Source organism: Odocoileus virginianus, chromosome 9 (genome assembly GCF_023699985.2).
Source record: "Odocoileus virginianus isolate 20LAN1187 ecotype Illinois chromosome 9, Ovbor_1.2, whole genome shotgun sequence".
NCBI lineage: Eukaryota > Metazoa > Chordata > Mammalia > Artiodactyla > Cervidae > Odocoileus > Odocoileus virginianus.
In genome coordinates, this window is record NC_069682.1 from 6,158,290 (window position 1) to 6,185,187 (window position 26,898).

The window sequence follows — 26,898 nt, forward strand, 5'->3', positions numbered from 1 at the left end:
TGAATAATCGCAGAATACTGTTGCATAATTTCCATACAGTACGTTCTCATTGGTTATCTACTTCATATGTAGTAGAAGGCAACGGCACCCCACTCCAGCACTCTTGCCCGGAAAATCCCATGGACGGGGGAGCCTGGTAGGCTGCAGTCCATGGGGTCGCAAAGAGTCAGACACGACTGAGCCACTCCACTTCCACGTTTATGCATTGGAAAGGAAATGGCAGCCCACTCGTGTTCTTGCCTGGAGAATCCAGGGATGGGGTCGCACAGAGCTGGACACAACTGAAGTGACTTAGGAGTTAGCAGTATGTATATTTTAATCAAAAGTCCTTACGTTCATGAAATTTAAACCGATACAAACTAATGTAATACACAGTTCTGTTTGGCTAGTATGTACTTGGACAGACATTAGGCAATGAATCCACTGTAAAAATATAATCTGCCATTTCTAAAATAGTTCCCTTCATTTCAGAAGTTTTCTTTCCATATGGAGACTTCTCCTCTCCCTCCTCCCTCTGCCTCCCATATAAACATGCACATATGCATATACACATATGTGTATATTATATGTACATGTATATTACACAGTCATTGTCAAAAATGCAAACTGCTCAAAACCTGTCAATGTTTTTTAATCACCTATGTTTTGCCAGAAATCTTTGTTGTTTCAGTCATTGTGTCCAACTCTTTGTGACCCCAGGGACTGCAGCACACCAGGCTCCTCTGTCCTTCACCATCTCCCAGAGTTTCCTCAGATTCAAGTCCATTGAGTTGGTGATGCTCTCTAACCATCTCAACCTCTGCCGCCCCTTCTCCTTTTGCCTTCCATCCTTCCCAGCATCAGGGTCTTTTCCAATAAGCTGGCTCTTCACATCAGGAGGCCAAAGTATTGGAGTTTTAGTCTGACTGCCAGAAATACTTTCACTGTATTTTTTTTTAAAGTAAATGAAAATCTCTTTCAAGGTCTCAATATCTCTTTGTGAGTATCTATATTTAAGACCTTCATCTAGGTATGCAATTTAATATATAACTTGTGGGTAGGATTATGGTGATCCCTATTTTGTTAAAGCTTTGCACTATTATTTTTATAATTGGGGAAAAATTAAAGCTAATAGAAAAGAAACCATTTTGACACTTATTAAAACTCCTTAAAATTTAATTCCCTTTGTATACATATTTGATGTTGAAAAGTGAAATGTTATACTTTAGGACAATAATAACTATTAGGAAATTGGCATATTATAAGCTAAATGGGTATTCAGAAGGTTATGTACACATGACTCAAGTCAAACAGCTAAACCACATGAAGTTAACATTACATCAAAAATACACACTGTGTGGCAGAGAGACTTTTTCCTCTGTTGTTATACAGGAATATATAGGGTTTTCCAAGAAACTTAAAATTATGACTTCTTCTCTGACATATATCACCTTTAACATAAGAGCCTTGACACCAAAAGTTTGTTCTCCTGAAGGTTCCAATCAAAGGAGGTCTGACTTCTGTGGTTTTACCCACAAATATCTAAGGTTTCTTATAACATGCTGCCATATAGCTGAGGCCTGCCCTGGTGGCTCAGCTGGTAAAGAATCTGCCTGCAATGTGGGAGACCTGGGTTCAATCCCTGGGTTGGGAAGATCCCCTGGAGAAAGGAATGGCTACCCACTCCAGTATTCTGGCCTGGAGGATTCAGTCCATGAGGTCACAAAGAGTCAGACACGACTGAGTGACTTTCACTTTTACACAGCTGAATGGTGATTCAGAGGCTAATAGGTCCATTCTTTATTCATCAATATTAGAAATAAGTCTTTCAATACATCTTCCTTTGTTCTTAATCATGCAAGCAAGAGTGTATTTATTTCCTCAGATTTTAGCAGAAAATATGGGTTATACAAAGAATGCAGACCTAACAACAAACCTAGAGAAAAAGTGATAAATAACGAATTCTAAAAGAGCTTAAAAAGGTACACACTTATTTAGCATCAATAAGGACAACTAAATGAACTGAAACAGTGAATTCACAGCTTATATTTTTAAAAAAACACCTTTGAAGATGCTGTGTAATCAATTAACTATTCCGAAAATGAATAAATGAAAGAAAACAATCAAGCATTTCTCTGGTGTTCCTATAGGAACTGCATAGCAGGGTAGCTAGAATGTTTATAAAGGAAAATTCTCTCCATAGCAGTATCCTGATTAATAAATGAAGAAGTAGTTAACAAAATTAGAATAAAACCATTTGTAATCCATAATGTAATAATTGATATAAGCAACAATCATCAATGGCCGCTAAATCACAAAAAGATATAATCAGATATATGTCCCTTGATAAAATTACACCTTTATAGTCTTGCCCCACACCAAAAAATTACACCTCAACCTGATCAAGCCTCTAAATTCAATTATTAATTTCAAGAAATAAAAAACATCTGCAAAACCTACAGCTAACTTCATACTTAGTTGTGAAACACTGAATTGTTTCTCCCTAATATCAGGAAAAAGGCAATGATATCTGCTTTTATCACTTTCATTCAACAATACACTGGAGGTTCGAGCCACTGAGCTAAGTCAAAATGAAATAGAAAACATAAAGATCAGAGAGGAAAGGTAAAACTGCTTTTTTGTAGATGATATAATTGTTTACACAGAAAATCCCAAAGCAATCTACATAAACACCACTAGCGTTCTCTCTCCAGATTCTTCCTATCTGGCTAGGAGTCTAGGGCAAAGGTTGGCAGCAGACTCCTGTCTGGTACTAATCAGTCCCCAAAACATGAACTTGATTTCACTTCTTCCCCCATCCACACACACAACAGATTGTTACTGCCAGAGGACATGGCTACTCGGTGCTACTGCCAGAGGACATGGCAGTAGGCAGAGGCGCGGCTACCGTTTTCAGATCTGCCCAGAGGTGCTGGACCCTTGACCGGCTGCTGAATACTCAGTGAACGGCCACCCTAGCCAGTCCAGATGCCTGTGCCTCAACTGTGTGCTTTACAGACCAACCCTGGGGATTTAGACAGAAACCCTGGACTCAGGAGGCCGCTGGACATCCCCACAGCCTGCGGACAGCCAGTCTCCATGGCCGGGTCTCTCCCATGAATCCCAACCTTTACACCAGCTCCAGTTCACTCTCTCCTGGTGGGTTTTCTATTACTGAGACTCCCACACCCAAAGACATCAGAATTATAACACATTTCCTCTCTTGTGGGGATCCTCAACCTTTTACAACCCACACTAGACATGAATTCACAATAAAAAATCACAAATCACACACACACAGACTTATAAGGCAGAATGAGTATATGCAAAAACAGAGGGATTGCCAAACAAAGAAGTGGTGATGACAGAATGGTGGTTGACAAACATTTTATATTTAAATACATATATAAAATAAACATTTTAGGCTTTGAAAGCTATGTATGATTTCTGTTAAATATCATTTTATTTTTGTAACAACCCTTTAAAAAATTAAATATCATTCTTTACTCATTGGGCATGCAAATACAGGCCATGGCCAGATTTGGCCCACCAATCTTAGTTTGACAAGCCTCATAATGGAAAAATTTGTATTACAAAAGATGGAAAGGGAGATTATTATCAAAAAAAAACAAAACAGGGCAATCTGGGAGCCAGGGAGTGGGAGAGGTGAGCAGATTTTTCAATGAATCAAATAAAACTTTACAGATTAAAAAAAAAATTGTTTAAAACTCAATGTAAGAGAGAGGATTAGAATATACACCCATGGGAAAAAACTTAAAAGCAGCCTAGAATGATAAAGAGAAGGAAAATCAGTTAAGAAGCCTGAAGTGTAAAATGAGATTATCCAACATATTAATAGGCATTTTGAAACAGAAGAGAAAAAAGTGAGAAAAGGGCATTAATATTTGAAGAAAAAATAAATAAGAAATTCAAGAATTTAAGTTATAAGGAAATCCTTAAACTGCAGATACATATAGCATTCCAAAGAAGATGAATAAAAACAAATCCATCATTAGTATACTATAGTGAAACTCTGGACCAAAGACAAAGAGAAAATATTAAAAACTAATCAAAGAAAATTTGCTCAGTTGGTAAAGAATCTGCCTGCAATGCAGGAGACCCTGGTTCAATTCCTGGGTCGGGAAGATCTGCTGGAGACGGGATAGGCTACCCATTCCAGTATTCTTGGGCTTGCCTTGTGGCTCAGCTGGTAAAGAATCCGCCTGCAATGTGGGACACCTGGGTTCAATCCCTGAGTTGGGAAGATCCTCTGGAGAAGGGAAAGGCTGGCTACCCACTCCAGTGTTCCGGCCTGGAGAATATAGTCCATGGGGTCACAAAGAGTTGGGCACGACTGAGCAACTCTCACTTTCACTTTCAATCAAAGAAAAAGAAGACCCATAAAAAATTTTTTAATTTAAAATTTTAACAGGTAAATTACACATTTCAAAGCAACAGAAGAGGCCAGAAGAATAATATCTTCAAGTTAAAGATACTAAGGCAATAAACAAACAAAACAACTTGTCAACCTAGAATTAGTTACACTACCATTCAAGACTGAGGATCAACACAGTTTCAAATTTACAAACTCATTCCTTTGAGATTTAAGCTCCCAGCTTACTTCTACTCTGCCTGATACCATACCTTCTCATAATTCTTGCTGATTTCAATATCTACCTAGACAAATCTCTCAATATCTCAGCTTCTGGATTTTCAGATTAACCACACTGTGTCACAAGGTCACCGCTATGACAATGCCATAATCAGTAATATTAACTCCTCCATAGTCTCAGTTGCAATCACCCCACACCTCCTATTTTTCTAACTCATCTCTTGACCACTCTAATCGCAACATTCCCCCAACTTCACCAAAAAGTGCCATTCCATTAAATCCCCTTCTTTATAACTATCCCTCACCGCTCTCAGATCCTCACCCTCACCTTATGCAACTAAAATTCCATGCTTCATTAACGTGTATCTATTCTCTTACTCAGAGAAGGCAATGGCACCCCACTCCAGTACTCTTGCCTGGAAAATCCTGGTGGGCTGCCGTCTATGGGGTCACACAGAGTCAGACACGACTGAAGCGACTTAACAGCAGCAGCAGCATTCTCTTACTCCTGAAAGTCTTCAAGTCTCACTCACGCACCAAACTTAACTGGAAAAGCCCACACTGGAGTATCAGCCAGAATAACTACACTAGGCTACAAAAACAAACCACCCCACATCTCACTAGCTTAACAACAAAAATATTTATCATTAATGTTGTAAGTTATTCCTGGGTCACCAGAGAGTGTGCTTCAGATAATCACCTGGGAACAAACCCAAGCTGATGGAGGCTCCATCATCTACAACTGCACCTCCTTGATCATATTCTCACCAGGAGAATGAGAGGGCTACTAAAGGTCACCTTACAGCTTTAGCCTGGAGGTCACACATATCATTTCCACTCTAGTCCACTAGCCAGAAATAGCCACAATGTCTCAGCAACTGCAACAGGGCTGCGAACTACAGAGGAGCATATGGATATTCAGGAAGCGCTACGTTAAATGTCTCTGGGACATCTCAGTAAACCCAGCTTCTCATGCTTGCACCTGCACAGCTAAACGAGGCACAGCTCTCATCCTGTGACCATGGGGTGACATTCATGAGCAAGGAGGCCCACCCGCTGAGAAAGGCGGGAGAGAAAAGACAGCTCCAGGAACCACACAGCACTGCTGAGCAGTCCAGTCAGTCCCGGCTCCTCTGAGGCTGTGTGTTTTAATACACGGGATTTAATACAAAAGCCAAAAAAAAAAGCTAACTGTTTAAACCTCTATAATTGAGTTCTCTTCTTTAAGCCCAAATTCATTCTTCTTTTTTTTCTTTATTTTGGTTTTATATATATATGTGTGTGTGTGTATATATATATATACATAACATGAAATTTACCATTTAATCATTTTTTAAGTGTAGAATTCAGTGGCATTCTTATTCAGATTGTACAACTATCACGACCACCCATCTCCAGCACTTTCCCATCTTCCCAAACTGAAACTCTGCACCCATTCAACAACCCCCCATCCCCCATTTCTCCCCAACCCTAGCAACCACCATTCTACTTTCCATTTCTATGAATTTGACTACTCTAGGTATCTCACGTAAATGGAATCATACACTTTTGTCCTTTTCTGAGTGATTTAATTTGCTTAATATAATGTCCCCAAGGCTCATTTCTTATTGAAACAGGTTTCAGAATTTCCTTCCTTTTCAAGCCTGAATAACATTCCACCATATGCACATACCACATTTGGCTTATCTGTTCATCTGCCAATGGACAATCGGGACCAAATGCACTCCTAATCTACATAAAGAGCCATTTACTGGTGAAAGAAACTGGCTTGGCAAACTCTGCACCAAAAGAAGACCACTTCTTTCACCCAATTATACAACTTTGCATTGAGTCAAATACAATTTCTGATAAGTTTATGCAGTTGTATTTATCAGACACCATTAGAAGACATGAAAAAAGACTATTTATTAACTGAGTTATTTTGGAAAATTCATGATACATTTAATTTCTACCATCAACCAATTTTTTTAATTTGCTTGAATAAATATGAGTAATTTGATTAAAATAAATCCTTAGGTGCGTGAAAATGGAGTCTTAGATAATTAAGAGCCCCTTTTATCTGTGTAAAGGATAACCAGTTCTCTGAGCCATGTGAAACCACTTCCAGGAACCAATTGTTAGAGTGCTTATTTGTGGGTTTTAGAACCTAGCAAGAGCTGCCAACTCCAAGGAAACTAGAAGAATTAATGAAGTATTTTTATTTTTTCCTCATCTTGACATTTCCATCAATGTCATCATTTCTCTAGTTAACATTGGCCAAGTTACAAAAGAGCTTCTCTGTATCTGTACTAAAGGAAAGACCTGGGAACTGTGGTCTTGCTCAGAGACCCTCTGTATTCCGTGTATTCAATTTTCTCATTCTCTCACTCATTCTCTCCCTCTCCCTGTCTCTCTCACCCACACACACACCCCTGCCGTAAGGCCACAAGTTCCTGCAAAGTAGGAGGTTAGGATTTTTCTATTCTACAGTCAGACTGATGTCTGAATCCAGACGAATGAGTCCAGGACTCTTCATTTAAACCTGTTTCCTCAACTGTGAAAATGGGGGATAGGAGTCATAACCACCTCACAAGGACAAGAGGAGACGACACACACAAGACATTTAGTGTGAGGCTGGGCACTGAGTGAGCGCCTCATGCTGCAGTCAGGATCCCGCCTGCCTTAAGGGAGCCATTAGCTGTCATTTTCTGCCCCTCTTCATCCTAGGCTCTGCATTTTGTTTCTGTTAGAACAAGGTGATTCCCAGCCGGCCTGACATCATCACTGAGAGCCTCGAATACAGTTAAAGAGGAGTTTAGTCTTTACCTTGCAATTCTGAAGTCTGCTGTTTCTAAGAAAGCTGAGCCCTCACTGAGGGTCAAAATGATCATGTGGGTAAACCTTGCATTGTCAGAACAAAACAAATAATATGATGAAGATTTCACTAAGCTTGGTAGGAAACATTTTAACCGTGGTTATCCAGAGATTATGGATTATGCATGATTTTCCATTCAATATGTATTCCTTCTCTTATTTTTCCCAATTTCTGTAATAAATGCCTATCGCTTTTTTCCAAGAAGTTCAATGCCCAACATCAATGTTACACTCCTGCATTCACCATACTTTCTCTTCAGGTAAGATAGTAAAGGGCAAGGCAGGGTCTCCCGTGATGAGATTTGGTCTCATACACTTCACTGTCCCATATATGAGTTCATGAATGAATGCTACAGGTGCTCTATTTTAGCCAACCTCCATCCAGGTGTTTTATTTTATCCATTTGGTATTTTCACCTTAGCATTAGTGATAAATGTATCCTTCAAATTATTAATAAGATAATTAAAAACATGCAATGTGATAGCCCCACAGTCATATTGTCAAATCATGTTTTACTTCCAAAAGGTTAAGTAACAAACTGAAAAACATTTGCATTAAGGACAGAGACACATAAAAACCTACTGGCTCTTGGCTGACACTCAAGACACATCTCGATTGCATCTCAAGATAATTTTCAGTTGTTTTATCTTTGTCTCATTCAGTGGTGGCAGCAGTGGTAGGTATGGAGTCAGATTACTACAAAATGAAAACTGAAGGCCCTTATGTGTCAAGTGTGTGACGCAGTGTTCAGACGCAGGGTGTAACGTCGTGTTCAGATGGTAGAGGATTAGGATATAATTCCTCCTGAGGACCTCAACAGGAGACTAGGATTTTTAAGTATAACTCCTAATCTCCCAGACCTTCTTGCCCTCCAAACCACTCTAACCTCAGTACTGGTCGAAAGAGTCCCCAGAGCGGGAGAGTGAAGCTGCATTCCCAGGAGAGAAGGACCCACATTCCCAGGCTGCCTGCACCCCTGAGCAGGATCAGCGGCCACAAAAGCTCACAGTCGCTACTCCTGGCACACCACGCATCTCCGAGGCTTGCCGATGACTTTCAAGTATTTATGTCATCTTATAAATGCTGCCATTCACTCTCGCTGTGGCAAGCGGACATCTGAAAATCTTTCAACACATCCCCTGTTAGAAGTCCACAGGGACAGATAAGTAATGAGGAAAGGCCTTTCCAAATTTAAAAGGAAACATTTGGGACTTCAGTTTCCACTATTGCAACATCTCTTTTTCAACAAAGGAATTTATTACACAGTACGTCACCTTTTTCCCTGTCGGAGGATTTATGGCCAATTTTGGAGTTGGGTTACTTCTGATTTTCAAGCCTGTCTTGTGAAATTAAAGAGAGGGCTGCCTTAAAAATGATAGAACACACGTGATTTCACTCTTCACAGTGTCCCCATAGTTATCAAACCTGGAACCTATTAAATACAAGAAGAAAACATAAGGAGCTTTATAAAGAGATGGAATTAAGTAGTGAAGATGTCTAATCCAGTCTAGCCCAAAGGGCATGGGTACCAACACACACTTCATGTCTTCCCTATATTCAGTTCTCTCTAGCCTCTAACCCATCAGCACCCTGCGGATATTTACAGTAATCTACCAAAAACAACTCAGGTTTTTTTCTTATAAACAATAAATAACCAACAGAAAGAGCAATTTGAGAATTATCTCTAAAAGATCTCATCTCCTACAAACTAGGATGCAGTTGATACATGCTTTAACATTTCATCATTATTTAAAATACAGAAAAATATAAGAGAACAGTGACAAACAGGAAAATCTCTTATCTAGAGCATGGTGCTAAATATACTTAGTGTGTATTCTAAGTATACTTAATCCTTGATATTTATTAGTTATTAAATTCATGTCTATTTTATTAAGAATGTATAACCAAACCACAGAAGATCTATCTACACAAGTAGCTGCATAAATGGAAAGAATTCTATTTTTGTGAATGCAAATATCTGCACACAAAAAAAGAGCATCCAAAAAATGAGTGTGAAAAGCCTTTATCCAGTCTGCCACATCAGAGAGCCAGGGGTCTGTTGCCAGCAACACAGAGGCACCCACCCCGAAGTGTGAGGGGCTCCATCCTCCCCTGGGCCCTGCTCGTCCTCAGCGTCCCATCTCAATGTGAGGATGTATCCGACACTCACTGTTAGCCTCAATACAGGTGATGAAACAAGATCTTGCTTCCTGCTCTAAGTTTTCCCAATTTAGTTATCTAAACACAACACGCTCATCAGGGCACCAGGGACAAATGGTGTCAGGCAGCAGAGACATTCAGAGAAAACCACCGCACAGAAGTGGAGCTCCTTGGTTTATGCTGGAGCCCATAAAATTCTATCGCTACTATTGCATGTGTCTGGAAAACATCCTACGAGTGTGAAAGGCAGACTGCTCTCCATGCAAGAACTTCGTTGGAGCAGTGGCTGCCACAGGAGCAGCAGGCACTGACTCCACGTCTGGCTGATGCTTCCGCACATCTCCCTTCTGGACTCTGTTCCACTGCGCGGACGAGGGGAACCACCTCTGCCCATGGAACCTGAAACGCGTTGCCGAAGACCTCTGTATCTCAGGCTCCTCAATGGAAAACATAAATGGCTTAGGCTTAAATGGTTTCAAATTCCTTGGGACAAAATTTTATAGCTGGAAATACTTCTGGAATGTCAGTAACTTTCTGGTTAAAATTAACTTAAGAGGCTCAAAATGAACAGACCACTTTAAAAAAATCCTTTTTAAAAAGCTGTTAATTCATGAAACAGTGTATTTAGATTGTCTTTTTTAACAATCTAGATTGTGTTTTTAAGGGGGAAGAGAAAAAGTGACTGATTCACTGTTAACTGATCAACTACTGTGCACCCGGCGTTGTCAGAATATCATCACTTTAAAGCCCAACAATTCACTTGCAAGGAAGGTACCATCATCCCAATCTGACAAATAAGAAACATGAAGTGGAAGAACTAAGATTCTAAAATCCAAGTCTTGTAACTGAAGTAAAATGCTTGTTCCAAGAGAGTACACCACTGCAGAAATAAGGCCAATATCATCCCAGAAACAAAGGAGATATAAGCAAAGAAAGCTCAAAAGTCAAAAAAAAAAAAGAAAAAAGAAAAAAAGCTCAAAAGCCTCAAACGCCTGAATCCATGATTAAGATCAAAGGAGTAATTACCTGCAGATAAATAGCACAACAAATTCTGCCACCAATACTTAGGACTCGAGATAGCCCCTACTTTAACCATGACATTCTAAAAATAATCTCTAAATTAATCTCAAGGGAATTAATGTTAAAACTGGACATTTCATTGTGCATCAAAACCAGAGAGTGCATTTTGAGTTTAAAAAAAAGCCAAGACGTAGCTGTAAACAATCTACAATAACGTAGATGTGATGTAACGTAAAATAAATTTCAGCACACATATAGAGAAGATGGAGACGCTCTATACCGTCAGCAAAAACAAGACCAGGAGCTGACTGTGGCTCAGATCATGAACTCCTTATTGCCAAATTCAGGCTTACATTGAAGAAAGCAGGGAAAATCACCAGGCCTTGCAGGTATGATCTAAATCAAATCCCTTACAATTTATACAGTGGAAGTGAGAAATAGATTCAAGGGATTAGATCTGATAGAGTGCCTGATGAACTATGAATGGAGGTTGGTGACATTGTACAGGAGACAGGGATCAAGACCATCCCTGAGAAAAAGAAATGCAAAGTAACAAAATGGTTGTCTGAGGAAGCCTTACAAATAGCTGTGAAGAGAAGAGAAGCGAAAGGCAAAGAAGAACAGGAAAGATATATCCATGTGAATGCAGAGTTCCAAAGAATAGCAAGGAGAGATAAGAAAGTCTTCCTCAGTGATCAGTGCAAAGAAATAGAGGAAAACAATAGAATGGGAAAGATTAGAGACCTCTTCAAGAAAATTAGAGATACTAAGGGAACATTTCATTCAAAGATGGGCACAAGAAAGGACAGAAATGGTATGGACCTAACAGAAACAGAAGATATTAAGAAGAGGAGGCAAGAATACACAGAAGAACTATACAAAAAACATCTTTACGATCCAGATAATCATGATGGCATGATTGCTCACCTAGAGCCAGACCTCCCGGAATGTGAAGTCAAGTGGGCCTTAGGAAGCATCACTATGAACAAAGCTAGTGGAGGTGATGGAATTCCAGTTGAGCTATTTCAAATCCTAAAAGATGATGGTGTTAAAATGCTGTACTCAATATGCAAGCAAATTTGGAAAACTGAGCAGTGGCCACAGGACTGGAAAAGGTCAGTTTTCATTCCAATCCCAAAGAAAGGCAATGCCTAACAATCTTCAAATTACCGCAAAATTGCACTGATCTCACATACTAGCAAAGTAATGCTCAACATTCTCCAAGCGAGGCTTCAACAGTACGTGAACCATGAACTTCCAGATGTTCAAGCTGGACTTAGAAAAGCCGAGGAACCAGAGATCAAATTGTGACCATCCACTGGATCATCAAAAAAACAAGAGAGTTCCAGAAAAACATCTACTGCTGCTTTATTGATTATGCCTTTGACTATGTGGATCACAACAAACTGTTGAAAATTCTAAAAGAGGTGGGAATACCTGACCTGCCTCTTAAGAAATCTGTATTCAGGTCAAGAAGCAACAGTTAGAACTGGACATGGAACAATAGACTGATTCCAAAGCGGGAAAGGAGTACGTCAAGGCTGTATACTGTCACCCTGATTATTTAACTTCTATGCAGAGTACATCATGAGAAACGCTGGACTGGATCAAGCACAAGTGGAATCAAGATTGCTGGGAGAAATATCAATAATTTTAGATATGCAGATGACACCACCCTTATGGCAGAAAGCAAAGAAGAACTAAATAGCCTCTTGATGAAAGTTAAGTGAAAAAGTTGGCTTAAAGCTCAACATTCAGAAAACTAAGATCATAGTATCCGGGTTCCATCACTTCATGGCAAACAGATGGGGTAATGATGGAAACTGTGACAGACTTTATTTTTCTGGGCTTCAAAATCACTGTAGGTGGTGACTGCAGCCATGAAATTAAAAGGCGCTTGCTCCCTGGAAGAAAAGCTATGACCAACCTAGATAGCATATTAAAAAGCAGAGACATTACTTTGTCAACAAAGGTCCATCTAGTCAAAGCTATGGTTTTTCCAGCAGTCATGTATGGATATGAGAGTTGGACCATTAGGAAAACTGAGCACTGAAGAACTGATATTTCTGAACTGTGGTGTTGGAGTGGACCCTTGAGAGTCTCTTGGACTGCAAGGAGATCCAACCAGTCCATCCTAAAGGAAATCAGTCCTGAATATTCATTGGAAGGACTGATGCTGAAGGTGAAATTTCAGTATTTTGGCCACCTGATGCGAAGAACTGACTTATTGGATAAGGTCCTGATGCTGGGAAAGATTGAGGGCAGGAGGAGAAGGGGTCAACAGAGGACGAGATGGTTGGTTGGCATCACCAACTTGATGAACCTGAGTTTGAGCAAGCTCCAGGAGTTGGTGATGGACAGGGAGGCCTGGCATGCTGCTGTCCATGGGGTCACAAAAAATCAGACATGACTGAGGAACTGAACTGAACATTATAATACATGCCAGATATCAAAGCCTGGGAAACAAATAATGGATTTATACTGTTAAAAGAATCTTACATTTGTGAAGTAATATAATATTATTCTACATAGACTATGGTAAATTAATGATGCATATGTAATCTAGAGCAACCACAAAAAACATAATACACCAAAGTATAATAAAATGTTAATAGAGGAAAAGAAAATGAAATATTAAAAAATAATCAAACCAAAGGATACAGGAAAAGAAGACCAGAGAAAACAAAGAGCAAACAGAAAACAAAAAGCAGGATGGTAGATTTAGTCCAAGCATATCTTTATGTAAAAGACTCAGATTATCAATGTGGATTAACTTTAAAAGGGGATCGACCCAGTTTGTTTATAAGAAACATATATTATTATAAAGACAAGATAAGCTAAAAGTAAAATGGGTGGAAACTAATATACCAGAGAAGCAGTAAGTATAAGAAAGCTGATGTGACTATATTAATGTTAAGTAAAGCAAACACCAAAACAAAGATTATCTAGAGATGAAGAATATTTTGTAATAATAAAAGTATCAATTTGTCAATATACAAAGCAGTAAAAGTTAAAATATATTTTTATTAAATACTATGGAAACATAACATTTAGTGAAAGAAGCAAGTCACAGAGGACTGCATACCACATAATACCATATTCCTACGGCTCAATAAAAATCATAAAACTAAATAATATATTGATTAGAGATATACACATATGTGATTAAACATTTTTTTAAGCCAAAACATGATACATAGAATTCAGGAAAATAGTTTTACTTCTGGAGGACAGGCAAGGGGTTGGGAAGGAGTAGAAATGGATACTATTCCTAATGTTCATTTGTAAGCTAATGATAAATTCAATGAATTTAATTTCATTTTGTTTCATAACTTACTTATGTAATATAGTCTTTTATATGTAAACAATAATGCCATTTTTTAAAACTTAGTTCTTAATAAGAAAAGACAATTAGTCAATACCAACCAATATCCTTAAAAATTAGCATTCCTTTTTGAGTCTTAAGGAGTACTTTTAGGAACTTATGGTAAGGAAATACACAAGTATACAACAGTCAAATACAAGAGAATCACTGTTTTTAGAACAGCAAAAGCAAACAAAAAAAAAAACAGGAAATAACAACTCATTGGTCATTCTAAGAGACTAAAACAACCATAGAATAGAATTTTACTATATGAAGCTATTTTAATATAATTAAGTTACTATTTATATCACTAGCTTAGGAGTTAGTGAATTCCTAAACTTTATAAGTTAAACTAGGGGTACTTACATGGACATTATGGATTCTCCAACTAGGAATTCCATGCAATTTTTCTAGAATTATACATACACTTATACAGGTAACTGTAGTCATAAGCATGCTTTTAGGGAGAAGGTCTACAGTTTTTATGTTCTCAAAAGAAGAATGGTTACTCAATAAAAAGAGTTACTAAGGTAGCTAATCTTCAAAGATGGCTACCAATGAACAAAGCTGCCCAGGATTCATACCCATATGTAATCCCCTTGCACAATGAATCTGGATTGTGACCCTGTAATTAACTTTACCTAATGCAATGCAAGTCCCAGGCCTAAACCATAAAGAGGCTTGATAGCTTTTGCACTTTGAGTGTCCTGAGCGACCATGTAAGAATCCAGCTGCATATGGAAGAGGCCATGTTAGACCAGAATCAGTCCTGATGCGACATGGGCAGACAGCAGAGCCAAAGCACCTTGTCATCCCAGCTGAGCCCATCGCTCTGGCTGTGCCCGCCAAGGCACCAGCCATGTGAGAAAGCCCCCATGCGCACCTAGGTAAACCACCACCTAGCCCACCCACATGAGGACCCCCAAGCACAAAATTTGGGGGTGATCTGTCAAGCATCAAATAGGTAACTAAACAACTACAGACTGCTAGTTCAGACTAAGTAATCTCACCTAATTAAGGACTGAATATTTTATATGATGGCTGAGACAAAAATCAGAAGCTATCCATCAGAACAAACTGGGGGAAATTCTTAAAGAGATGGAGATACCAGACCACATACCTGCCTCCGGAGAAACCTGTGTGCAGGTTGAGAAGCAACAGTTAGAACAAGACATGGAATAAAGGATTGGTTCAGAATCAGAAAAGGAGTACATCAAGGCTTATCATCACCCTGCTTATTTAATTTATGCAGAGTACATCATGCAATATGATGGGCTGGATGAATTATAAGATGGACTCAAGATTTCCAGGAAAAATATCAATGACCTCAGATATGCGGATGATACTAACCTAATGGCAGAAAATGAAAAGGGAACTAAAGAACCTCTTGATGAAGGTAAAAGAGGAGAGTGAAAAATCTGGCTTAATCACTTCACGGCAAATAGATGCGGAAAAAGTGGAAACGGACAGATTTTATTTTCTTGGTCTCCAAAATCACTGTCAACAGTGACTGCAGACATGAAATTAAAAGACAGCTGCTCCTTGGAAGAAAAGCTATGACAAACTTAGACAGCGTATTAAAAAGCAGAGACGGCACTTTACTGACAAAGGTCTGTCTAGTCAAAGCTATGGTTTCCCCAGTAGTCATGTATGGATGTGAGAGCTGGGCCAAAAAGAAGGCTGAGCACCAAAGAATTGATGCTTTCAAACTGTGGTATTGGAAAAGGCTCTTGAGAGTCCCTTGGACTGCAAGGAGATGAAATCAAACCAGACAATCCTAAAGGAAATCAGTCCTGAATATTCATTGGAAGGACTGATGCTGAAGTTGAAGCTCCAATACTTTGGCCACCTGATGTGAAGAGCAGACCCACTGGAAAAGACCCTGATGCTGGGAAAGATTGAGGGCAGGAGGAGAAGGGGATGACAGAGGAAGAGGTGGCTGGACAGCATCACCGACTCCAGGAGACAGTGAAGGACAGGGAAGCCTGGCATGCTGTAGTCCACCGGTTGCAAAGAGTTGGACATGACTTAGCAACTGAACATCAATCCATCAGAGGACATAACATCACTCCCCAGTCCTCTGTGCAACAATCCTTGTTGATGCACATGCATGCACACACACAGACATAGTCACACGCCCCCCACACACACACATCTATGCCATTTATATAACAGTTTCACTGAGTCAAACCAACTTTACCTGGATTTCATGTACTTTATTCACATAGGCTCTTTTATTACACAAAAATGAAACATAGATCAAGCATATACTTTGCCCTTATATTAAATGAAATGAAAAGAAGTGAGACCCTCACATGACCCTTCATTTAAAATATTACAGTGGTTACTTATGTAAATCACTTTCCTTCCCTCTGGACTGAAAAAGAACAAAGCAGACTGAGACTCAGGGAACACACACTGAAAGGTATTTTATAATGCTAATAAAATAGCATTGTATTATGTCACAGCACAACAATTACAATGCTTACTGCACACAAATACTTCCTCTTTATTAATTTCCACAATCATCTTGTAAATGATACTTGAGAAGGAAACAAATTCAAGCAGAACCAAGAAGCAAAGCAGAACATAAACAATATGAAACAGCCAGATCCCATTTCATCTATTCAGTTTGAGTGAAATGAAGACATAAACAAACTCTGTGGTGGTGTGGGTTTTTTTTTTTTTAATCTACTGCACTTGATTTTTCAAAACAAAAACATCCATTTCCACAACCAAATTTCTGTTAGCCAAAAATAATGGCAAGAGGCATGGCTTTGGTAAGGACAGATTTAAGCAATAAGTATACACTTTTAACTCTCTATATACCTACCTCACCATTCTTAGTAGGACAGTAGATGATTACATTTCAGTTTGACCCCTCTATTTTTTCACATTTCTCTACTGTCACTGAGTAAAGATTGTTTAGATTCTTTCAGCACTCAGGCACTGTTTGACTTTTCTGAACCTCAGTTTTCTCATTTGAAAATTGAAATCACTATGTACAAAGTACTTAGCACAGTGCCTGAGCACAGCAAATGCTCAACAGATGATAGCTGCTGTTATCATCCTTATTGATAATCACCAAATGATAGCAAGTGTCAGTTTAGCAGGATCCTGGCATTAACCCACACAACTGTTATTTCCTTCTGTCCTAACAAAATCCTGATTTTGTTCAAGCTGCTCCAGTCATCTGTTGCTGTTCAGTCACTCAGTCATGTTGAAATCTTTGCAACCCCATGGACTGAAGCACTCCAGGCTTCCCTGTCCTTCACAATCATCTGGAGTTTGCTCAACTCATGTCCATCGAGTCAGTGATGCTATCCAACCATCTCATCCTCTATCACCCTTTTCTCTTTCTGCCCTCAATTTTCCCAGCATCAGGGTCTTTTCCAGTGAGTTGGCTCTTCACATCAGATTGCCAAAGTACTGGAGCTTCAGCTTCAGCATTAGTCCTTCCAATGAATATTCAGGATTGATTTCCTTTAGGATTGACTGGTTTGATCTCTTTGCAGTCCAAGGTACTCTCAAAGTCTTCTCCAGCACCACAGTTTGAAGACATCAATTCTTTGGTGCTCAACCTTCTTTATGGTCCAACTCTCACATCCATACCTGGCTACTGGAAAAACCATAGCTTTGACTAGACAGACTTTTGTCACAAAGTGATGTCTCTGCTTTTCAAGAAGCTATCCAGGTTTGGTCATAGCTTTCCTTCCTAGGAGAAACTGTCTTAATTTCAAGGCTGTATTCCTCATCTGCAGTGATTTTGGAGCTCAAGATAAAAAATCTGTCACCGTTTCCATGTTTTCCCCATCTATTTGGCATGAAGTGATGGAAACAGATGCCATAATCTTAGTTTTCTGAATGTTGACTTTTAAGGCAACTTTTTCACTCTTCTCTTTCACTTTCATCAAGAGGCTCTTTGTTCCTCTTCACTTTCTGCCACTAGACTGGTATGACCTACATATTTGAGGTTATTGATATTTCTCCCAGCAATCTTGATTCCAGCTTGTGATTCATCCAGCCCAGCATTTCACATGATATACTCTGCATCTAAGTTAAATAAGCAAGATGACAATATACAGCCTTGATGCACTCCTTTCCCAATCTCAAGCCAGTCAATAAAAAAGTAGATGTTTTTCCTAGTATTCTCTTGCTTTTTTTGATGATCCAACAGATGTTGGCAACATGATCTCTTGTTCCTTTGCCTTTTCTAAATCCAGATTGAACATCTGGAAGTTCACAGTTCATGTACTGTTGAAGTCTCACTTGGAGAATTTTGAGCATTACTTTGCTAGCATGTGAGATCAGTGCAATTGTGCAGTAGTCTGAACATTCTTTGGCATTGCCTTTCTTTGGGATTGGAATGAAAACTGACCTTTTCCAGTCCTGTGGGCACTGCTGAGTTTTCCAAATCTGCTGGCATATTGAACACAGCACTTTCACAGCATCATCTTTTAGGATTTGAAATAGCTCAACTGGAATTCCATCACCTCCACCAGCTTTGTTGTTAGTGATGCTTCCTAAGGCCCACTTGACTTTACATTCCAGGATGTCTGGCTCTAGGTGAGTGACCACACCAACATGGTTGGTTGGGTCATTAAGACCTTTTTTGTATAGTTTTTCTATATGAACAAGTTATTCTTGCCACCTCTTCTTAATTTCTTATGCTATTGTTAGGTCCTTATTGTTTCTGTCCTTTATCACGCCCATCCTTGCATGAAATGTTCCCTTGATATCTCTAATTTTCTTGAAGAAATCTCTAGTCTTTTCCATTCTATTGTTTTTCTCTATTTCTTTGCATTGTTTATTTAAGAAGGCCTTCTTATCACTCCTTGTTAGTCTCTGGAACTCTGCGTTCAGTTGGGTATATATTTCCCTTTCTCCCTTGCCTTTTGCTTCTCTTCTTTTCTCAGTTATTTGTAAAGCTTCCTCAGACAACTACTTTGCCTTCTTGCATTTCTTTATCTTGGGATGGTTTTGGTTACTTACTCCAGTAAAGTGTTACAAACCTCCATCCACAGTTCTTCAGGTACTCTGTCAGCTCCATCAAATCCCTTGAATCTCCACTGTATAATCATAAGGGATATGAGTTAGGTCATTCATGAATGGCCTAGTGGTTTTCCCTTCTTTCTTCAATTTCAGCGTGAATTTTCCAATAAGGAGCTCATGATTTGAGCCACAGTAGCTCCAGGCCTTATTTTTGCTGACTGTATTGAGCTTCTCCATCTCAGCTGCAAACGATCAATCTGATTTTGGTGTTGACCATTTGGTAAAGTCCATGTGTACAGTTAGCTCTTGTGCTGTTGGAAAGGGGTGTTTGCTATGACCAGTGTGTCTCTTGACAAAATTGCTAGCCTTTGCCCTGCTTCATCTTGTACCCCAAGGCCAAACTTGCCTGTTACGCCAACTCCTAACTTTCTACTTTAACATCCCAATCCCCTACGATGAAAACAACATCTTTTTTTTTGGTGTTTGTTCTAGAAGAGCTTTCAGGTCTTCATAGAACCATTCGACTGCAGCTTCTTCAGCATTAGTGGTTGGGGCACAGGCTCATGAATGTAACCTAAGGGCATGTTGTGTGTTTACGACAAGTTCATGGGTAATCCCCTCTGTCAGCAATTAGCTCAGGAATGGGCAAGTGACTCAATATTATTCAACCAACAAAATGTGAAAAGTCAGCTGGGAAGCATCTAAAACGTGTTCCTCACATCTAGAAGAGAGCTACACAGAGAAATTGCGATTTTTATGTCCTGAGTTTTTCTGGCAGCGCAGTAGCTATTCTGCCATCAGCCTGGTGAGAGGTCAGTGGTGATGAGAGCAGAGCATATAAGGGACGGAGAGAACCAGACACCGGGTGTCGGCAGTGAGCCCTGAAGCATCCGCCCTGCAGCCCATCGACCTCGGAACCTCTTCCTCTGCGAAATCACTGCGCTCCTTGCTGTCGGAGCCAGTGTGAGAAGTGACTGTCTCACCTGTAGCTCAGAGTGCTCTAAATTACCACAGTCATGGAGGCTGTGAATACTGCAGTGAATTTCATCAAAACTAAATTACACTAAAATTAAACCGCCCTGCTTTTCAGAGCGGTGCCCTCAGCATGAATGTCTAAAGCTCTTAAACAAGCAGGAGCACTCAGTCCTGGTTTTTCAATGAGAAACCATTAAGTCACTCGCCAAACAGAATCCACTTGACAGTGCTTTAAAACATGCAGTGGGTTACAGAGTTCATTTCAGTAGATGTTTATTGAACACAAACCACAGCTTTAGGGCGCCAGCTTCTTCCTCAAGGAGACCCATGGCCCGTAAGTGGTACACACACTACATCGTGGCCCCACCGGCCGTGAAGGGGCAAACCCTTCACTGGGCAAGGGGAGAAGCGAGGGCAGGAGGGAGGCTATAGGAAAGACACCTGAGCTCAACCGTGAAGAACGAGCCAGACCTCACCAGGTGTGAGGAGGAGGGAAGGCGTTCTAAATAGGAGCAGAAATAGAACTGTGCACTCTTCTTACAATGACAGATATACAGAAATGAAGTAAATGATGATATCTAGGACTTGCTAAGGAGATCTGCCCCAGACATGAAGATCAAGATAAAACTTACCTCTGCAAAGCACATAGTGAGTTCTAAAACATATCCATGGATTTAATGACGGGCAGGGTTTAACCTGTCAAAGTTGTTCTGAGGAAAGCCCAGGGCTGTACAGAAACTCAAGTCTGTTGTGCGTATGCTTATTCCAGGTACAAACAGGCTAAACACTAAGGTGAAAGGCTCCAAAGAAGGAACTCTTACTAAGATGTGAAATGAAATCAAAACTACTAAGACAACTCAGGTGAATGAAGACATGTAAGACAAATATATGGAAAAATATTTCCATTAATATTGCGTCTCTCAAGAGGGAGGGGACATATGTATACTTATTGCTGATTCACATTATACAGCATAAACCAACACATCACTGTAAAGCAATTATCCTCCAATTTAAAAACAGAATATTATATCTCTATATCCTACCAAGTCTACACTAACATTACAAAGAAAGCCTAACAGCAGAGGCAAATCTAAACTTGAAGGATAAGGAAGAACTCAGATAAAAGAAATCTCAGTAAATCTCAAATCCTTACTGTCCTCTGACGTAAATTTTACTATCTATCTTAGCTACATGGGGCAAATATTCCATATTTCCAAGAACACACCATCACATCATCCTAGCAGAATTCAAGAAGGAACTTACTGTTCTATCAATATTAGTAAACAGTGACTATTATGATAGATTACAACACATATAATTTACCAGGAAATTATGAAGAACCAGGAAAGCACTGTCAATTAAGGCTAGAATATAGAGAAATAGATGCAGAAAACAGAACTCCTCAGTATTACAAAACATACAACACTGAATCCCAAGTAACAGGAGGTGCAATGATACAAAGTGATAACATCGATGGAAATTAACATATCTGTAAGTCTCACCTCCATAAAGAAAGCCGCTCTAGTCCTGGAGGGAACAGGTAGACACACCCTTCCAACCTGCTCCCTCCATTGATTCCAGCCCAAGTCTGATTTCCAAGCCACGACATTCAACCACCTGCAGAGCACACTTGCTCTTCCAGTCAATGTGGGTCGATGTAGACCTGAAATGCCAGTGAGGAATTTCAAAGAAATCTCTAATTCTTTTCTGCCTAACTCAGATTTTTTTTAAATGATTATCCATGTTTTCTACTAGCCAATGCTTGTAAAAAAAATTTTTCATCAAAGCCAAAGACAAATACAGTGAACAAATGTACTCTTTCTTGATATGAATAAAATATTCTGAAAATTAAAATGTAAGGTATCCTTCAGTCATGATGTGTTAGGCTGTAGGCTCAATCATGCTGTTATTCACTAATGAGGACCAAGACATGTATACAAAAGCAAGCTAATAAAAACACAAACAACGGTTCCTGCATTTCACACTTAAGTGTCTCCACTTTTTCTCCATGATTCACCAACAAACCTTTTGGCCCAAATTAACCAGCCACCATGGACAGAGCTTGTTAAACTAAAATTCATCTGATTCAGCATTATATCTTTCTAACCCCTCTAGCCACACCTCTTAGAGCTGGCAGGGTGTTTTATCCACCTCTGTTTGCAACAAGAACCTTAGTTAATTTGTATCAAGGTTAGGAGTATCCCAGATGAGTCAGAAAACATAAATATCATTTCTGCCAGCTCTATAATCCCTCCTCAGTGGCGCCTATCCATGCAGGCCCATATGGTCATGTGTTGATTATCAGTTAAAGCTCTCAAGGATACCAAAGGTCAAGGATATGCACCACATTGCCTTAGCTTTAGATCCACCGAATCATGATAAGACATAAATTGTATGGGATGAGTGTTACAGGCAAGGCACAGTTGGGAACAGCACCACTTTGCCCATCAGAATGGACCAGCAGCACTGGTATCACCTGGGAGCATATGAAAAAATGCAAACTCCCAGGCCTTTCCCAGACCCACTGGATCATAATCTGCATTTTTTTTTTCTTTTTTTGGTCATGCAGCCATACATACATCCATGCACCTGGATTTTAACAGGTGATTCATACATGCTAAACTGTGGGAAAAATGGGTGTTAAAAAAAAAGAACCTGAGAAACTGTTTCTGAAGATACATCATTAAAATTATTATCCCAAATAACTCTCAGAAATAAAAAGCCTAAACCAAGTTTGGGTCTAAAGAACCATGTGCCTCACACTGAAAATGTCCAGGGAAACCTTAAGAGGAACCAAAGTTCCAACTTCAAGCAGCTGAGAGCTCAAGGCCTGAATTCCCGAGCATCGTTTTTTCATAACAGCTTGCAACATCAGACATACTATGTACCTTCAGAAAGTGATGAGTTATACCATGTACAACCTTCATAGCAACAAATTATCAATTTACAAACTCAAAGTCAACATATTGTGCCTCACAGTCATTTAAGCTGGCAAGACTTTAAAGTACACACAAATCTGAAGTAATGCTTTGGAAATATTTGATTTATGTTAAACAGCACTCTGGAATTTAAACATTTGTATGCTCCACCAAGCCCTTTTCCTGGCCAATTGGATCACTGGTCGGCTTACATAGATGCTTCCAACATAAGACACTGCCCAGTTAAATTTAATATTTAAAAATGTTTAAGAACTTTCTGTGTATTTTTTAAAATCAATCTTAGTTCAAGCAAATTTCCTGCTCAGCAAAAGAACACCGCCACCACCACAACAAAATCATACCCCAAACAGCCCTGTGCTATAAAAGGGGCTGCCGGCATCGAGTGAGCTCTGCCTCTAACGAGAACCTTCTACAGAGGGAACCAAGATGGCAAAGCCGCGAAGGACTTCGGTCCAGTAGGGAACACGGAGCAGCGTGTCAGAAAGAAATTGTTTTTCTGCTCCTTTTGATGGGTTGCGCTTTCAAGTCAGGAAATGAGAAACAGGTGTGCCAGAGGGCACACACATCCTCGCTCCACACTGCAAAACACGCGTTTCCAATTTGCAAACATGAAAGGGACTCCTGTTGAATGAAAGAAGAAATGAAAACGCAGTTCTGTCTCTGCGAACCATATGAAGGCGGCTCAGAAAGGCTCTGACAAGCTGCTCAACTTCCTCCCTCTCGGACTGACAGCAGGTAGTGCTCGACAATGGGAAGGAAAAGGCATTCTTTCAAGTGAGAACAATCAAAGGGGGAATTACATGAAGGATCAGAGCACTGGCACTTTAACCCATCACTTGATCTCACGCTTCTGTTTCCACCATTGCTTTACCTTGCATCTTCAAATTACAGGTCTGTCCTTTCAGCAAACAACAAATGATGCAAAATAAGTCTCTGGCCCACCCCACCCCCCCAAAAAAAAAATCTGAGAAAGTGCAAACATTAAAAGAACATCTTGGAGTTCACTTGATCTACCATCACCTAAGTCTCTTTCAGAAAGACCTACTTTTCTTCATGAAGTCCTGAGCTTTCCTGGGGTGCTGGAGACCTTTTAGGGGCTTATATGAATGTCATGGTGGTGCTGAGTTTAAAAGCAACTGGTTTTGGTGGGCCTTTGGGGAAAGGGTGTGTGGCAAGAAGGAAGAGGCACTAATGGCAGCAAAAGGAGTCAGGTGGCCAGGTGTGCCAAGGTCCACTTGGGAGGCTCTGCAGGGAGCATCCCTCAGCTGTCAGGACACAGCAGAGCCTGGTTCAGGGCAGCAAGCCTTTATTTTAATGTATTTCTAGACTAGCAAGAAACGTCCCTGTATTACAAGTAAGGCCATAGACTTCATGCCCTTTGAGGACGGGGACTGTCCTCTCTTGTATCACAGCCAGACACTACACAGCGCAGGATAAGAGCCTCTGAAACAGCTGCTGTGTTATAGCCTGAGGGCAGATACAAGTCTGCTTACATGAGAGCAAAATGCCTGAGCTCATGTATGTGGGAAAGACAGCCTTCACATCTAAAATAAAGTTTTGAAGAACACCTACAGTATCGTAAAAATATTCATCATAGAATGTTAAATGGAAAAAGACTAACAAGCTAAGTGACACTTTCATTTGTTTTATTGATCAAAAATCTACTGAAAATATTAACATACTACCACAGCATAGCAAGGTTAAAATTTCATTTTCCAAATTCTTTTCAATGACCAGGTCTTATTTCACAATCAGGGGAAATCCACTCATTTATTAGTAAAACATTCAAAATACATGATAACCAGAGCTGTCACATGGAGCTGGTTTCCTAAGAAATAACCGAGCAAAATTCAGAACCAAAAGCAGGAGATAATATATTAATAGTTCATCAGATATGAAGTGACCTCATTAGAGTAAACAATGGTCCCGGAATAGAATTCCCATCCCAAATAACTACTGTGCTGGGAATGTGCTGGGAATTTATTGACTCTGTCATCTGTAAATGAACACTATTTCTTCTCCACCCTGACTGACTAATCAGTCCAAAGAGTCAAGTGGTTTTAAGATGATGATGTTTACAAACATATTAGGGTTTTATCTATGCTCACATCTAGAAGTCATAAATTACACAAAAAGATTTCTCAAGACATTTACATATTAAATCCCAAATTACTTCAGCTTAAGTATCTGCCCTCTAAGAATCTTGAGTGCGAAAGATTCAGTTCAGATAGATCCAGTCTCTCAGTCATGTCTGACTCTTTGAGACCCCATGGCCTGCAGCAAGCCAGTCTTCCCTGTCATCACCAACTCCCAGAGCTTGCTCAAACTCATGTCCATTGAGTTGGTGATGCCATCCAACCATCTTGTCCTCTGTCATCCCCTTCTCCTCCCGCCCTCAATCTTTCCCAGAATCAGGGTCTTTACCAAGGAGTCAGTACTTCAAATCACGTGGCCAAAGTATTGGACATTCAGCTTCAGCATCAGTCCTTCCAAAGAATATTCAGGACTGATTTCCTTTAGGATGGACTGGTTGGATCTCCTTGCAGTCCAAGGGACTGCCAAGAGTCCTCCAACACCACAGCTCAAATCAATTCTTCAGCACTCAGCTCTCTTAATGGTCCAACTTTTACATCCATACATGACTACTGGAAAAACCATAGCTTTGACTAGATGGACCTCTGTCAGCAAAGTGATGTCTCTGCTTTTTAATTTTTTATTATGCTTTCATAATAAAAGATTATGAAAGTTTATTGTTTCATACAGACAAGAAGCTTCCGAGAAGCCACACTGTCAGCCATGTAAGTGAGAAAGAGCACTGCCTAGCAAGGCAGATAAAGGAGCTAGAGTGGGCTGAAGAGCCTGGACCCCACCCAGAAGAAGCAGCCCCTTGGCCACTCTTGCTCCATCTGAAACAACACTCTTCATTCCAGAACAACCTCAAAGATAAAAGTTCTGTCTTCACCTCTTTTCCAAAAGAATGAGCATCTCCCTCTTCAAAGGGTCCCCTCTTCATACAAAAGAAAACTTCAATACATAGCCAAGACCATCCAGAGAGCACCCAAGAGGACCCAGGTTAAGACACATACACCTTGGACTCACCCCTCTTCTTCAGGGATCTTCCGTTCTCCTCAGAACACACCACTCTCAACTCTGTACTTAGCTCCTGTCAGCCCTGACTCAGCCAGCATGACCTAACCCACCCCACCTGTTATGTCCCCAGAAAGGTGATGTTGAAGCCCTAACCCCAAGATGATGGTGGTGTCTTCAGGGAGGTAATTAGGGTTTTATGAGGTCATGAGGGTGGGTCCCCCATGATAGGATTACGGTCCCAGTTCTGCTTTGTTGACTATGCCAAAGGCTTTGACTGTGTGGATCACAATAAACTATGGAAAATTCTGAAAGAGATATGAATACCAGACCACCTGACCTGCCTCTTGAGAAACCTGTATGCAGGTCAGGAAGCAACAGTTAGAACTGGACATGGAACAACAGACTGGTTCCAAATAGGAAAATGATTACGTCAAGGCTGTATACTGTCACCCTGCTTATTTAACTTCTATGCAGAGTACATCATGAGAAATGCTGGGCTGGAAGAAGCACAAGCTGGAATCAAGATTGCCGGGAGAAATATCAATAACCTCAGATATGCAGATGACACCATCCTTATGACAGAAAGTGAAGAACTAAAGAGCCTCTTGATGAAAGTGAAAGAGGAGAGTGAAAAAGTTGGCTTAAAGCTCAACACTCAGAAAACTAAGATCATGGCATCTGGTCCCATCACTTCATGGGAAATAGATGGGGAAACAGTGGAAACAGTGTCAGACTTTATTTTGGGGGGCTCCAAAATCACTGCAAACGGTGATTGCAGCCACGAAATTAAAAGACACTTACTCCTTGGAAGCAAAGTTATGACCAACCCGGATAGCATATTAAAAAGCAGAGACATTACTTTGCCAACAAAGGCCCGTCTAGTCAAGGCTATGGTTTTTCCAGTGGTCATGTAT

At 40.0% G+C, this 26,898-nt stretch overlaps 1 protein-coding gene across 5 annotated transcripts in view; it reads right to left on the reverse strand.

The window, feature by feature from the left end:
• TASP1 (taspase 1) overlaps positions 1 to 26,898 on the reverse strand; it is a 248,285-nt gene that overhangs the window by 97,093 nt on the left and 124,294 nt on the right. The window lies entirely within an intron of this gene.